Source organism: Phoenix dactylifera, unplaced genomic scaffold, assembly GCF_009389715.1.
Source record: "Phoenix dactylifera cultivar Barhee BC4 unplaced genomic scaffold, palm_55x_up_171113_PBpolish2nd_filt_p 000120F, whole genome shotgun sequence".
In the NCBI taxonomy this organism is placed as follows: domain Eukaryota; kingdom Viridiplantae; phylum Streptophyta; class Magnoliopsida; order Arecales; family Arecaceae; genus Phoenix; species Phoenix dactylifera.
In genome coordinates this window covers 272,884-290,695 of record NW_024067688.1, presented here as the reverse complement: position 1 = coordinate 290,695, position 17,812 = coordinate 272,884, and positions in this window count along the sequence as shown.

The following is a 17,812-nucleotide window of genomic DNA, read 5'->3' as shown; positions in this document are numbered from 1 at the left end:
CCCTTAGAAATTAGGGTGAATGCCTTATGTTTTCAATTAAATAGTACCCCGACTAGGGAAAGTTAAATCACTATCACTTGACTTATTGAATTGAAATATATTTTCGGTGGATCGTTTCAGGATAGACAGACTCTGAACCCACCCTGGGCATTTTCTAGTCAAGAGGATGAATTATGCGGTAACCATAGTCCATAGGTTCTAGAATGTTGCTTTGCATCTATTTGGCCTATCCGGTCGTCAGGTCCCATTGTTAGATGGTTACTTCGATTAGTGCAGAAAGTATTCTTGTACTACCGGCTTAGGTTCGAACCTGTGAGGTCACACGCTTATAAGTTTCTAAATTGATCAAATGGCTGATTGACGATTGAGAATCGTCTAGAGGTAAAATAGTCAATGTGATTGACTGATTGCCCTAAGCAATTGTTGCTTGGAGAAGTTAATTGATGATTGGATCACTGATTAAACTCAATTTGATTGAGTAACAGAGATTGGGTTTGACCAAATTCAAATATGATTTGACATTGGTAAAACCGTAATTGACACCAAAATTGGTTTGGTGAAAATGTCTAATTTGCCCCCAACCAAATTAGATTTAGCTTGAGTCAAATTGGATTAAAATCAATTATGATCTTAGTATGACTAGGACTTTCTTCCCTATGTGGGACCCACATACTGTATGTGGGACCCACATACTGTATGTGGGACCCACATACTGTATGTGGGACCCACATCCTGCTTAGGTCGGACCCACATACTGTATGTGGGACCCACATCCCGATCGCCCTCCAGACCACCTTACCTCTTTGTATGTGTGATATGTGGTGGGCCTGGACACCTCACACTCCTCCTGATGTCATCCATGACCTCATCTGCCTCATGAGGTCATCCATGACATCGCCCTCCAGGCCACCTCATCTTTTTGCATGCGTGACACGTGGCGGAGCAAGACACCTCTTTTTCTTGCATGTGTGACATGTATCCTGGAAGGACACCTCATCAGGGACCTCATAGGGACACCTCACCTTCTTCTTGGCCTATAAATAGCCCACCCCTCTTCCTTCTTTTTTAGATGAAGAGCACCAGAGAAAAGAGTGAGAGAAGAGAGTACTTCTGAAGGTGAAAGCCCAAGAAGGAGTTCTTGAGCTGTGAAGGTCCATCTTCTTCCTTCTTCTTCCTTTCTGCCAACCTTCTGCCTCCTTACGAGCTAGCACTCCCCGGAAAGCTGATCATTCCGGAGCTTCGCATGGACGAGTCATCGAGGCTGGACGCTTGTGCGGCTGTGAAGCATCCTTGAAGGAACTCCCTTCTAAAGGTAAGAGATCTAATCTCTTTTACGGTTGAGATATGATCTCAATCTTCAAATCACAAGAAGTTATGATTTATACATATTTATTTGAATCACACAATCCTCGGAATCTGAGGGCTTTGTGATATTTGGTGTCAAAGCAAAGGATTAGTGGAGATTATCCGATTTCTGGAAACTCTCATGCATGATCGTGTGACGAAGCGTGGCTCTCCATCCAGGGGCTCATATGATGAGTGCTTTGATAGGCACGTGCGGGTGTCACCCTATGTATTGGGACTGAGCCTGCGCCACATGTGATGTGCAGTTGAAGACTGTCTTTGACTGATACCAGAGTCAAAATATCTAAAATATCAAGCATGTTTTGGGTTAAAATGTTTAACCCGTTCTTTCCGCATAAAAATTTTCTGAAATTCAAGCTTAGCCCTCTGCACGCACACCATCACTTTATAGGTTTCCACCTTTCCGTCTGCGCCTCTTTTCCATTTGAAAGTCCACTTACACCCTATGGGTTTAAATCCTTCGGATGGGTCAACCAATGTCCATACATTATTGACCTTCATAGACTCCATTTCAGATTCCATGGCTCCAAGCCATTTATCAGAGTCAGACCTTTGTATAGCATCCATATAGGTGACGGTATCCTCATCATTCTGATCAAGACCAATGGGATTATTGTTCCGGACCAGAAAACCGTAGTATCTATCCGATCGATGCGGTACTCTACCGGATCGCCCAATGGGTGCAATCTCAATGGGTTCTAAGTTTGATCCAATCAAATCAGACTCTAATGGTTCAGTTCTAGTTGTCTGATCCTGTACCTGTTGAACTTCATCAAGCTCAACCTTAGAGCTGTTCGTTCCTTCACCAAGGAATTTTTTCTCCAAGAAGACAGCTCTATTACTGACGAACAACCTTTGTTCATTAGCCTAGTAAAAATAATACCCTTTGGTTTCTTTTGGGTAGCCGATAAAAAGACATTCTTGCGACCTAGCTTCCAGTTTGTCTGCTTTCAAACGATGGATGTAGGCTGGAGACCCCCAAACTTTAAGGTGAGAGAGTACAAGCTTTTGATCAGTCCATATCTCATATGGAGTTTTAGTCACAGATTTACTGGAAACTCTATTAAGAATATAACAAGCAGTCTCAAGTGCATAATCCCAAAATGATAAGGGCAAAATTGTAAACCCCATCATGGATCGGACCATGTCCAACAGAGTCCGATTCCTCCTTTCAGACACACCATTATGCTGCAGTGTTCCGGGAGGGATCCACTGAGAGAGAATCCCATTCTCCTCCAGATATATCAAGAAATCACTGGAGAGGTATTCACCACCTCGATCAGATCGAAGTATCTTAATACACTGTCCAGTTTGTTTCTCTACTTCATTACGGTATAATTTGAACATTTCAAATGATTCATACTTGTGATTCATAAGAAACACACACCCATACTGAGATAGGTCGTTGGTAAATGTAATGAAATAGCTGTATCCACCTCTTGCACTAGTGCTCATAGGTCCACATACATCCGAATGTGCAAGACCTAATACAGCACCGGCTCGTATACCTTTTTCAGTAAAAGGCGACTTAGTCATCTTTCCAATAAGACAAGACTCACAGATAGGTAATGATTCACAATCATTAATATTTAAAATATCCAATGAGGCCAACTTGTTGATCCTGTTCTTGTTAATATGACCTAGCCTACAATGCCAAAGGTAGATATCAGAGACATCATCAGATCTAGGGTGTTTACTTGTAGTGTACATTACACTAACAGGTTGTGACAATACATAAATGCCATTGTTTAATCGTCCATTGATTACTGTAATACCATTCATAATGATATCACAATAATCCTTCTTTATACAAATTTCATAACCGTTTAAGGCCAAATGGAAATGACATTCATTAAGAAACTAGGACAATAGTAACATTCACCAAGGGCAATTATGTAAGAATTTAAAACAATTTGAATATTACCTAATGCTAGAACTGGAACAGTTTTTCCATCTCCAATATTTAGAAATTTCTCATTGTTACCGAAATTCTCAATGACTTGCAATCCTTTCAACGTATTATAGATATTAAAAGAACTTCCGGTATCCAATACCCAAGTCATAATATCACATACAAAGAAATTATAAGGTATTATCATACAACCACCTTGACCAGCAACTCTTTGCTGACTTCTCTCATTAGCACTCGAGTTAGCCTGATTCTTAATCAAAGGTCTAGTCGGCTCATCACTATCCAATAGTGATAGGGGGAACTTATAAGAGGACATTTCTGCAAAAAGGATAAAATCAAGGCCTTATTAGTAAATGAATCAATTAATCTAAAGACATGGATTTTAGTCTAAAGATCCTCTCACTATTTTATACGAATCAGGAGCCTCCACCTCTAATCCGAAGAATTATTCTTAATTCTTTAGTGGGCACTAGAATCCAATAGGCTACACCTGAGCCCGGCTTTGGTCGGTATCAACCCAAATACACCTAAAGGTAGGTTCAAAACAAATTGTTTCAACTAAACAACTTCTAGTGATCATTTTGCCCCAGGAATCACTTCAGCAGGCGTATATCGACACTACTGAAAGTCCCGGTTAAGTCTAACCATTAACATGTAGCAATCAATGCAAACTATCTAATAGATGGTCAAGCCCGACTTTGGCCGGTATCCAACCGGACCACCCATTCCAATAGTTACAACTGACTCATCATTATTGTATGACAATTCCAATGGCCGATACGCACCAGTGCGCGCACGCGCCTCCAATGTATATAGACGCATTGGACTCATTATCACACAACTAATGGGAGGCTATGACGTAGTCATCTCCATTAACCATATCATTTTATGGACCTAATAATTTAGAGGATTTTTATAATAAAAAGCTGACTCAATCCAAATCCTCCCACTGACTTCATAAGTCAGGTACCATAGGAAATAGATTCAAGTCAGTGCACCTAAATCAGTCCAACTGATTTTCTTATAGGCATGGGTAAATTAGAGTCAATCAGAGATCTGATCAAAAGAGATTCACCAAGATGGCCAGGTAAGTGAGATCAGCGGAAGGGTATGCCATTAACTTGACTGGACCAAAACCCAGCAAGTAGCTCCCAATTAAAAACCTACTGATTACAGTTGCCTTTAGCACCAACTGGTTTATTGATGAGAGCACAAAAGTGCGACCTACATGTTACTAAAATTAGTGTTATTGCTAACCGATAATGATAAATTCACTGGATTAATATTATATTTGGATTTGACACAGATTATAATAAAGTAGAGATAAAATGCACATTGAATACAAATTTGACTTCAGAAGGATCCCTTTCCAGACCCGACCTGGTTGAAGATCGGGTCGGGTCCGATTCGGGTTCGGGTCCAAATCGGGTCCAATTTTTCTGTGCTCTTGGGAAAGAATTTTGGGCAAATCTAATTTGGCCATATCATAACTATGAGGTGCTGGGTGACCTATGACTTGAAAGACTTGCAATTGACCTCCAATCAGAACAGATGACCCTATAAGCCAAATTTCATATCACACTATTTTTTTTATCTATATGACTAATTGGACGGAACTTGGTGTCTCCCAGCTCCCATCTCAGGAGGGCAAAGAAAATCCCAGCTCTTCCCGTTTCCTCCCAGCATCCCGTCCATCCATGGCAATCTCGTGCGGGCGCCCCATTCCTCTTCAGCCGTGAAGCATCTTCCATGATCAATGCCCGAATCATCCCGTGGCATCTTCCATCTTCAACGCGTCTCCTCCCTTCCGAAGTCAAGCCGTGATCCAAGCTTCCACCGTGGCCATGATCGGCTCCTCCCACCAGCCCACGGGTCATCACCTCCTCTCAGCATCCCAGCTCCTTCCTAAATCAGCAAGCCGCAATGTCTGCAGCTCCTCCGCCTTAGCCTGCGCCTCCTCCTCCAGCATCACGCGTCCGTGAATGGCTCCTCCAGTGATCCCAAGTGGCAATCTCCCAGCATCCCACGCTTCATTCAAGCCTCCCCGTCCGCTTCTTCCACGAGTCCCAGCCTCCGACGTCCGGCGCCCCAGCAATCATGCCGTCCTCCTTCTGGATCCACGCCCATCAAGTAGTCCCCACATGATCCACACCTTCTCCCAGCCAAGTGTTGGGAACCCGCCCATGCCGCAGAAAATTCAAAAAATTCAGATGCAGCGGAAGAGGCATGTGCGGGATCAACCGTTCATCGCATGAACGTTGTTTAAAAACCGTTCGTAGATAGATAAGGATTAAAAACTTTTAAATAACATTAGAAGATCAGATCTTCACCTTTGTGCGGGTAGATGATCACCGCAAACTGATGATCGTGGTTTAGGATGAAAGTTTGCTTGAAGCCGTTCAAGTGCCCGGCCTCTACGGGTATCCACACGAAGCAGAAAACCGATCCAAGCTTTCTATCTCCCCGGGGTGCTAGCTCCCTTGCAGAGATAACTTTGATGGCTGATATCCTCCCTTTCAATCAATCCTTGATTGTGCTTGGGAGGAGGAAGAAGAAGGATAAAGAGAAGAAGAGGAACGAAGCCCTGCAGCCTTCTTTTTCTTCCTTGCGTTGGAACCAAACAGTGGAGGAAGAAGGAGGCCACCAAGATCCTTTTCTTCCCTTTGTTGTTGGTGGCTGAAAAGAGAGGAGAGGAGGGTGGCCACGTGATGGAGAGGAGGAGGGCTTCACTTATCATTAGGGCACCTCCTTTCAAAGCCTTATAAAGGCATCTAGGGCTCCTATTTGGTTTAGTCCAAATCATGAATCAATTGGGTTCAATCTATGCTAGTCCTAATCTAATTAGAACTTGAATGAACCATGACTCAATTGAACTCTTCAATCCTAATCCAATTAGCAGTCATGTTGATTCATTAGATTAATAATTAATTAGGACTTAAGAAATCCTAATCCAATTAGGACTTGTTTAATTCTAGTCCTAATCCAATTAGGACTCTAATTTGAATTTGAAGTCCTAATCCGATTAGGACTCTAGGAATCCTACTCCAAGTAGGAATCCAAATTTAATTCAAAACTCCTAATCTAATTAGGATTGTAGGAATCCTACTCCAAGTAGGAATCCCAGTCCTACTCCAAATAGAATTTTCAGTCCAAGTAGGAATCCCAGTCCAAGTAGAATTCCTAGTCCTAATCCAATTAGGACTCTAGGAATCCTACTCCAAGTAGGACTCTTGTTTTAAGTCCAATTAATTAATTCTCTTTGTTCCTTCCTCAGCTTATTATCAATCGAATTGATTACTTGTGATTCCTAATCACGATTCAACCATCGGATCGGTCAATTCCTCTAGTGTGTGTGACCCCATAGGTTCTACTCTGACTGGTAGTGAGATATATTGTGATCTCTATCACAATATCATTGAAAACTCCTTTCAATGGGTCGGAACGATTCCAACTCTACTCATTAGGGCTTATCGATCATCGAGATAATCCCTATGAGTCCCACCATCTACCAGTGATACCTAGCAGCATGTAGTGGCTACCCAGCAGAATAGAATGATGTACCTCTAGGTGCAGTTATTATGTGATACAGTCCTTCTATCGTGGATCCCTACAGGACGGAGGTCATGGATAACTCGTCAAACCCCTTCGTCTGTCATATGTCAAGATTTATTTGACTCGAGTTCGATAGTGAAAAACTCTTTCTCCACTTTATATTACTGCCCTGGCCAAGGTCTTAGAACTCAGTCTAACAAATCACATAGGATCACTCCTCTTCTATCAAGGTCGATAGATTCCATGTAAGTGCATACCCTACTTCTACAGTGAACTTACTGCAGCCAATCTACACTATAAGGACCCATATGACTAGAGACCATGTATACGTGTAGTCAAACTATAATAACCTCACTGTGAGTAGCCGAAGCACCGCAGGTCAAAGGACCAGTCATACTACTGCAATATCAAGCAAGTCACTGACGAGTGGATAGACGTCCAAGTAACTTCTTGTCTTGGTCACGCTCAGTATCCTTATTCTCTAACAAGCACCTGCACTATCACTTCAGTGTCCCTACACTGTGGACTCAAGTCTCGTCCATCCAGAAGGAAAGTGATCTGTGCACTGATCGGATCGATCACTGTCCTCGTGATGATCCATTGATCAGGAGCATTTAGAAATTAATCACCAATGATACATGGCTCAAATTCTCAACTCTTGAGAATATGCATCATCATCTTATTAATTTCTTGGACGATTCATAGACACATAATTAATATGAATGAAAAGATGCCTTTTATTTATTCAATAATAAATAGTCAAGTACAAAATTATGTCCTTAGAATTAACAATGTGTCAGCCAGATTGGCTTCTAGGGCATACATCTAACAATCTCCCACTTGCACTAAAGCCAATCAGTCATATATCTAAGCCCCATCTTCTCAAGGTGGGCTTCAGTCTTTTGCTGACTTAGCTGCTTAGTGAACGGATCTGCCATGTTATCCACGGAGTCTACTCTCTGCACCTCTACATATTTCTTCTCAATATAGTCGCGTATGAGGTGGAAGCGCCGCTCTATGTGCTTGGACTTCTGATGAGACCTTGGCTCCATAGCTAGTGCTATGGTGCCAATGTTATCGCAGTAAAGTGTTATGACATCTAATGACATTACACCTAACTCTGCAATGAACTTTTAACTAGAAGGTTTCCACTGCACCCTTAGATACGGCTTAACATTCAGCTTCTAAGGTAGAATCTATAATGATTGGTTGTTTGGAACTCTTCCAACTTACTGAACCACCATTGCACATATCTTGATGTAGACTTTCTATCATCAATATGTGTGCATCCTTCTACCTTCAACTCTGATCTTCTCCCAAAGACCAAGAACACGTCCTTAGTTCTTCTCAAGTACTTAAGACTGTTCTTCACAGCTATCCAATGCTTTTTGTCTGGATCTGATTGACATATGCTCGTGACACTCACAGCATGTACTATATCAAGTCATGTACATAGCATGGCAAACATGAGGCTCCCTATTGCTGATGCATAGGGGATCTTGCTCATGCGTTGAATCTCTTCAGATGTGTTGGGGCACATCTTCTTGGAGAGATTAATTCCATGCCTTAGGGGTAAGAGACCCCTTTTAGAGTTTTCCATGCTGAACCTTTTCAGCACTTCCTCTATGTACATCTTCTGTGATAGGCCAAGCATCCTTTTAGATCTATCTCTATAGACCTTTATTCCCAAAATATAGGATGCTTCCCCAAGGTCTTTCATGGAGAACCTTTTTGACAACCTGACCTTGACCGAGGTTAGCATGGGAATATCATTCCCTATCAGGAGGATGTCGTCCACGTACAGTACGAGAAATACAACAGCACTCCCACTAACCCTTTTGTAAACACATGGTTCCTCTTCGTTTTTGATTAAATCAAACGTTTTGATTGCGTCATCGAAACGAGTGTTCCAACTCCGAGATGCTTGCTTTAGTCCATAGATGGACTTTTGCAGCTTGCAGACCTTGTGATCTCCATCACTGGAAGTGAAACCCAAAGGCTGTTCCATATAGATGTCTTCATCAAGATATCCATTCAGGAAAGCTGTTTTCACATCCATCTGCCAGATTTCATAATCATGAAATGCTGCAATGGCAAACAATATTCGGATGGATTTTAGCATGGCTACAGGTGAAAAGGTCTCCTGATAGTCAATGCCCTCGCGCTGACTATACCCTTTCGCCACAAGCTTTGCCTTATAGGTCTCTACCTCTCCATTCGAACCTATCTTCCTTTTGTAGATCCATTTGCATCCAATAGGTACAATACCTTCTGGTGGATCTACTAAGGTCCAAACTTGGTTAGAATGCATGGAGTCTAACTCCAATTATTTCTCGAAATCTATATCAGATATCGCCTCGTCGTAGGTTTTGGGATCTTGCGTGTGATCCCTATCTCCCACTAGGAACATTTCCTCGGTATCCTCTTCTAGTATACCTAAGTATCTATCTGGAGGATGGGAGACCCTACTTGATCTGCGAGGTGGTTGAGGGACATCGTGTACTAGCTCTGTATTAATGAGTTCGATAGGATCCATGACTCGTTGCTTTTCAGAGACTTTCTCTTCAAGCTCAATTTTCCTCCCACTGCCTCTATCAAGGATAAACTGGTTTTCCAAGAAGATGGCATGACGGCTCACAAACACATTGTGATCCTCTGAGACGTAAAAATTGTATCCTAATGACTCTTTAGGATATCCTATAAGACGAGCACTTATGGTCCTAGCCTCTAGTTTGTCCGCCTGTAGTCTTTTGACGTGGGCCGGACATCCCCAAATCTTGAGATGACCAAGACTTGGTTTCTTACCATGCTATATCTCATACGGTGTGGTAGGAACGGATTTAGAGGAAACTCTATTCAACAAGTAAATAGCTGAAAATAGGGCATCTATCTAAAGAAACAAGGGTAAATCAGTGAAGCTCATCATGGACTGGACCATATCAATAGAGTCCGATTCCTCCTCTCTGACACTCCATTGAGCTTGAGGTGTACCAGGAGGAGTCCATTATGAAACTATACCATTCTCCTTGAGATAATCACGGAACTCTCCATTAAGGTATTCACTTCCTCGATCTGATCGAAGAACTTTAATGAGTTTTTGTGCTTATTTTTCTACTTCATATCTAAGCTTTTTGAACCTTTCAAAAGTTTCATATTTGTGTCTCATACACATATCCATACCGTGAGTAATCATCGATAAAATGAAGTAAAAAATTACAACCCCTAGCCTGCACATCGAATGGGCCACACACATCAGTGTGTACTAGGGTAAGTATTTTAGTGGACCTCCCTGTGTCCTACAAAGAATAATTTGGCCATCTTTCCTTGAAGGCAGAATTCATAAATCAAATATGACTCGAAAGTCAATGAGCCCAAAAGCTCATGTTTCTCCAATTTGTTTATTCTGTCTTCTCCTATATGGCCAAGCCTGAGGTGCCACAAATACTTTAGATTTATCTCATTTTTGGATCTATTAGATCCTATGGTATTCACTGTTTGCTCAGATATATTCACAGATACATCCATATGTATGTGATAGAGATTGTCAATCATAAAACCATGTTGAATCAATTTATTTTTCAAATAAAAATCTTTCTGTGCTAAATAAAATACAGAAATCAAATTTCTACTAGCAATAGGTAACAGTCCCTAAGTATCCTGAGCATTTCTGACATACCTTCTGAAGGTCTATCACCCTTTATGTTCTTTATGCTTTCCCATGTATGTAGGACAGTTCCTCTTCCAATGGCTGTCCATGATGCAATGGAAACATTTTTCCTTGCAATTGGCCTTTTCTTGGAACTTCCTCATTTGGCATTTTCTCGGCCTTCTGTTTCTTCGCAGGCTTTTTCTTCTTCCAAATAGACTCTCTCTTGGAAGTAGAAATCAACTCAACAGTGAGAACGATGCCCCTTGAACTCTTCAGCGTCCCTAAGGTAGTTACCAATTTTTTTAACAATTCTGTTTTGGTGCATACAATCTTGTTCATATGGTAATTTACTATAAATTGTTCATATGAAGCTAGAAGGGATTACGGGATCAAATCCATTTGCAGTTCCTTGTGCATGGTCATGTCGAGCTTCTCAAGCTTCTTTAAGTCCTTTATCATGGTCAAACCATGATCATGGACATACTGCCCATCGTGCATCTTGGCTTTGAAGAGCCTCTTGGACACTTCAAACCGAGCTGCATGACTCTGATCACCATACAACTCTTGCAGGTGATTTAATATGTCCCTGGCAGTCTTCATGTTCTCATGCTGGCATTGTAATGCATTGGACATGGATGCCATTGTGCAGCACCTAACTTTATTGTCATTGTTCGTCCACTTAACAAGCGTCTTACGCTGATCAGTGATCGGATGGATTGGTAACACGGGGATTCCATGGTCTAGCATATACCCGAATTTCTCATAATTCAAAACATTTTTTTTTTTTGAAATTTGCTGAGCCAATCTTTATAATTGAGTTTGGTCAAACGGTTGTTCTATAGGATATGAGTTAAGAGTCTAGAAGCTGACTTTATAATCCTCAGAGAGTAAAGATTCTAGTTAGACTTTTGTACTTGATCCTAATCTGTTCTAAGGTCTTTTAGAACAAATGTAACTCCCACTATTTTCTCGAATTCCTCACACTCCCCTGGTAGGAAAACGGAAATCCCACACGACTAGGGTTTCTAGTGGGTACTGCGGTCCCACCGATTTACATGCCACCTCACCTAACAGTTATTGGTGACACATAGATTGATGAATGTACAACTCTTGTACAATGCTTCTCAAGCATGTTGCAGTGTAACTTGGTCTCTAAGCCATGAAAACCTCACCTAACAGTTATTGGTCTCATTTCTTAGTTAAGTCAGACCTACCGTATAACCGTAGGAATAAAGTCGTCATTGGGTCCTCACCTAACAGTTATTGGTGCCCAACCCCACCTTTACCCTACAACATCTCATGTCTATAGAGAGGTCCAGCCCCCCGATGCAACTTGACCACTGTATCCAGCCGAGACAAATCAACATTAGAAAGGCCTTAGCAGCTCTACTACAGTGGAACTATTGACTTAATATTGGTTAATCAGGTCTTAGTGTTTGCAACTTGAGCTCTTCATAAGAGGTAATCGAACAATTGGCCAGGTAAGCAGGTGGGAGGCTCCCCTTACTCAGAGAGTAAGGTCCTAATTAAGTAACCACCTTTCATGCTTTCCTAGACACCAATTAGATCAATTAATCTAATATGACTCGCTCATGTCGGTTCACTCTCGACTTGATTGAGGAGGTTTTAATTTAGGTCTCAATTGGATTTGCTACATCACATGTAAACCTATCTACCCCGCTCTCATTCACATCACATGCAAACGGCACATCACAGGCAGTTATAATCGCAGCATCAAAATAAAGCTAAACATTAAATAGGTGATGATCATGGATTCTAATTAGGTCGTATTACAAGCACATGCACGTCAATCGATCAATTGGTCTTCAACTCTTGAATTGGTTCCAAGCCTCCTTGATTCGATCCTTGACCAACTCTTGATCCAATCGCCATCAACCGCTTAGACCCCTGTTCATCTCATGCCTTGTCTTCAACTTGACCGTTGACGTACATCACATCATAGAAATACAACCAGATGTAAAATAAAAATAATAGTAAATTACATCTTCTTTTAGGAGGCATGCAGGCCTCTCAAAACATCAAATAAGATGCATGCAAGCATCTGAAAAATTACATGATATTGTAGATCACATCGTAGGTCTTTACATTTAATACCAAAAGGGTTTGAATCCTATGATCATCACCACATGCAGCAATTATAATTTTTAGATCTGAAAACTAACTGATTATCTCATGACATAGGTTGCTTATCATACTAATCATGATTCTAAATTTTGTAATCTCATTAACAATGCAATTAGAATCATCATCTTATCATATAAAAATCAGCATGCAAAAATCAGCATCCTAGAAAAAAATCTGCATGCAGAAAATTTTCAGCATGCATAATCTTTCAATTTTCAGTTCTAATAAGCCTATTAATAATTAATCCTTACCTTAATCTACGAAGCCTAAGCTCTGATACCACTGTTGGGAACCCGCCCATGCCGCAGAAAATTCAAAAAATTCAGATGCAGCGGAAGAGGCATGTGCGGGATCAACCGTTCATCGCATGAACGTTGTTTAAAAACCGTTCGTAGATAGATAAGGATTAAAAACTTTTAAATAACATTAGAAGATCAGATCTTCACCTTTGTGCGGATAGATGATCACCGCAAACTGATGATCGTGGTTTAGGATGAAGGTTCGCTGGAAGCCGTTCAAGTGCCCAGCCTCTACGGGTATCCACACGAAGCAGAAAACCAATCCAAGCTTTCTATCTCCTCGGGGTGCTAGCTCCCTTGCAGAGATAACTTTGATGGCTGATATCCTCCCTTTCAATCAATCCTTGATTGTGCTTGGGAGGAGGAAGAAGAAGGATAAAGAGAAGAAGAGGAACGAAGCCCTGCAGCCTTCAACCATTAGGGCACCTCCTTTCAAAGCCTTATAAAGGCATCTAGGGCTCCTATTTGGTTTAGTCCAAATCATGAATCAATTGGATTCAATCTATGCTAGTCCTAATCTAATTAGAACTTGAATGAACCATGACTCAATTGAACTCTTCAATCCTAATCCAATTAGGAGTCATGTTGATTCATTAGATTAATAATTAATTAGGACTTAAGAAATTCTAATCCAATTAGGACTTGTTTAATTCTAGTCCTAATCCAATTAGGACTCTAATTTGAATTTGAAGTCCTAATCCGATTAGGACTCTAGAAATCCTACTCCAAGTAGGAATCCAAATTTAATTCAAAACTCCTAATCTAATTAGGATTGTAGGAATCCTACTCCAAGTAGGAATCCCAGTCCTACTCCAAATAGGATTTCCAGTCCAAGTAGGAATCCCAGTCCAAGTAGGATTCCTAGTCCTAATCCAATTAGGACTCTAGGAATCCTACTCCAAGTAGGACTCTTGTTTTAAGTCCAATTAATTAATTCTCTTTGTTCCTTCCTCAGCTTATTATCAATCGAATTGATTACTTGTGATTCCTAATCACGATTCAACCATCGGATCGGTCAATGCCTCTAGTGTGTGTGACCCCATAGGTTCTACTCTGACTGGTAGTGAGATATATTGTGATCTCTATCACAATATCATTGAAAACTCCTTTCAATGGGTCGGAACGATTCCAACTCTACTCATTAGGGCTTATCGATCATCGAGATAATCCCTATGAGTCCCACCATCCACTAGTGACACCTAGCAGCATATAGTGGCTACCCAACAGAATAGAATGATGAACCTCTAGGTGCAGTTATTATGTGATACAGTCCTTCTATCGTGGATCCCTATAGGACGGAGGTCATGGATAACTCGTCAAACCCCTTCGTCTGTCATATGTCAAGATTTATTTGACTCGAGTTCGATAGTGAAAAACTCTTTCTCCACTTTATATTACTGCCCTGGCCAAGGTCTTAGAACTCAGTCTAACAAATCACATAGGATCACTCCTCTTCTATCAAGGTCGATAGATTCCATGTAAGTGCATACCCTACTCCTACAGTGAACTTACTGCAGCCAATCTACACTACAAGGACCCATATGACTAGAGACCATGTATACGTGTAGTCAAACTATAATAACCTCATTGTGAGTAGCCGAAGCACCGCAGGTCAAAGGACCAGTCATACTACTGCAACATCAAGCAAGTCACTGACGAGTGGATAGACGTCCAAGTAACTTCTTGTCTTGGTCACGCTCAGTACCCTTGTTCTCTAACAAGCACCTGCACTATCACTTCAGTGTCCCTACACTGTGGACTCAAGTCTCGTCCATCTAGAAGGAAAGTGATCTGTGCACTGATCGGATCGATCACCGTCCTCGTGATGATCCATTGATCAGGAGCATTTAGAAATTAATCACCAATGATACATGGCTCAAATTCTCAACTCTTGAGAATATGCATCATCATCTTATTAATTTCTTGGACGATTCATAGACACATAATTAATATTGAATGAAAAGATGCCTTTTATTTATTCAATAATAAATAGTCAAGTACAAAATTATGTCCCTAGAATTAACAATGTGTCAGCCAGATTGGCTTCTAGGGCATACATCTAACACCAAGAGCGCATCTGCCCTCTCCTTCCTCCCGTCGATCCCGCTCCGCTCTTTATTCGGATCCACCTCCCGAGATCCCGCGCCCATTTCTCTTCCTCTTCAAGGCTCGGGCGATCTATAAGAGGAGAAGAAACCAAGGAGGGAGGAGGTCGGTTGGGCCAAAGAACAGAGGAGGAGCTCTCGGCGAGGGTGCTCGGTGGAGGCCAAGAAATAGGGAAGGGTGTGTTCGGTTTGGGGAAGAAGAGAGAAAGAAAAAAAAAAAGAGAAATGCTCTGTTTTCTCTTTTGAAAACAGAGCATGCTTTGTTTTTTTTTAGTTTTTAGTTTTATTAAGAGTTTATTTTGAGAGCATGTGTTTTGGGATTTTTAGTTTTATTTTAATAGAGAGTTTTATTTATGCTAAAGTTGTAATTTTTGTTGTTTTTAATTTTTGTTCTTCAAATTCTGTAATCTTTTTTTTTTTAATGCAATACATTAAAATTTCTTTCATGCAATCGATGTTCCAGTCTTCAATATTCCTAGCATGGTTTTTATCCATTTTATGCTAGAGCTTTCTTTTTCATTAAATATATAAATGCTTTTCAAATTTAAGTACCTGTCTTTCCGTTAATTTCAAGTAGAAATCATTCTCTGGTAGACTAGAAAATCTATCAACATCTCCGACATAATGTTTTTCTTTTGTTATTCAAAGATCAATTTTGAACCCGAGTGAATGTTCTAATTTTTATGTAACTCCAATCGCCTTCCTATAGATCGACTTCTTACAACCACTATTCTTCGAGCAAGAAAGGTAAGAGTAAAATTAATTTAAACTTTTGTTTGTCGGTTCTAGCAACGATCTGTTTAGCATATTTTTAGGTAAACAGGTTGAACGAACAAAATTTTGGTGTCGTTGCCGGGAAATTTTTTTAGCTTATTGCTAGTCTCTAGCAATTAACAAGCAAACGATAAAATGAGGGCAGAGAAAGATGTAGTCTAACTTATGACTCTCCTTTTTTTTTTTAAGCTAAATACACAAAACTAAGATATGTACCCATTTTTGTAGGGAATCACGATTGCACTTAGCACATGCAACAAGTCGTTAAACCCCTAGGTTACCCTAGTGGATGAGTGTTGTCTCGTGAGAGTTTGCAGAGAAGTTACCCACAAACTTCATTAGTTAGGAATTTCCAATTTTTAACTCAAAATTTGAACAAGTATTACTGTATGAAACTAGAATTGCAAGGACAATAAAGACTTATTACTATCATATTTAAACAGACTCTAACTCAAGTTCTATTACTCCCCATCTATCTGCTAACAAGTCAAAAATGTAGTGAGGTGCAAGATAGTATGATATAAATGAGTGGCTTTCACTTACTTCCAACATGATCACTCCAATTTTCAAGACTTTCTAGAGTTAAATGGTAATGAACACCCCAGATTTATTTATTTATTTATTTATTTTTGTCAGACTGAATGCTAAGAAGAATGACTTGTGCAATATCTAGCCTTATTAAGCTTTCTAGCTGAGCCATGTAACGAGTGTTAGGCCAATGACTCCCGATCGAGATGGCTTTGGGCACTAGGTGTAGAGATATCCTAACAGGCTTAATAACTCAAGTTAACTAGGCTTCAAGGCCAAATTAGTCACTCATAGTTTAATCTCAATCATTCTCACCTTTTTACGCGAACACTCGTTGCTTGTAAGGCAAGAGGCCCGGTTACTCAATGAGAAGACTTAAAATAAACTCATTATTTTATTTTATTTTATCTTTTTTTTTTATTAGGGTGTTCATCACACATATAACTTTAAATTATTCCGAAGATTAAAAGTATTCATATTAGTTGCAAGTATACATACCCCACTATTCATGTGCTTACGTATAGGTGCTAAATCATCTTGTATCATGTTAGCAGAAGATAGGTGGGACGAAAACTCAAGCTAGAACTGCTATCATATTCCTTAACTCAAAGCTATTGTCAAAGCAGTTCCTAGTTTGTACAGCCAAAAAGATTAGAGTTTGAGTTAAAAATTTGAACTCCTTTTTTTTTGCATAAAAAATTAAAAATATTCTCACCCCCATACCTAAATCTAACATTGTCCTCAATGTTAAAGAAAATTTAAAACAGTAATAGGACAGAGGAGAAGTTACCTGATATGGGTGGTAAAGTGATAATTGGGGCCAAAAATCCCCAAACCTGCATGTTAGTTATTTTTTTTATTTATTTAATTATTTTATTTTTTTTATTTTTTTTATTTTTTTATAATATTTACATGTTAGGTTGCCTCCCAAGAGCGCTAAGTTTTATGTCTTCAGCCAAACAAAATGTAGATTCATTTTTTTTCAACCATTATCTAAGAATAGTTTTGGAAGAGTCTGAGGAAGAACAGTCGGCTGAATAGAATTAGGGAGCGCATGCTCGACCCCTTCCTCAGAATGGGCAAGGTAAGCCTCTAGAGGGTCCTTATTATAAGTTTGTAAGAAAGTCTCCTGAACCAGACTTTCAATCATGTCAACTTCATTGATTTCTTTATCGTCTGGTGGTTGTTTACTTATGTTGAAGACATTAAGCTCGACTTTCATGTTGCCAAAAGATAACTTCAGCATGCCATTTCGACAATTTATCACAGGATTTGCTGTGGCTAAGAAAGGTCTACCTAAAATTATAGGTGTGTGACTGTCTGGATGTATTGCAGGTTTAGTCTCAAGGATAACGAAGTCCACAGGATAATAAAACTCGTTTACCTTTACTATTACATCCTCTACAATCCCCTTGGGATACTTCACCGTCCTATCTGCTAAGAAAAGGGTAAGATTTGTGGGTTTTAATTTTTCCAAACCTAA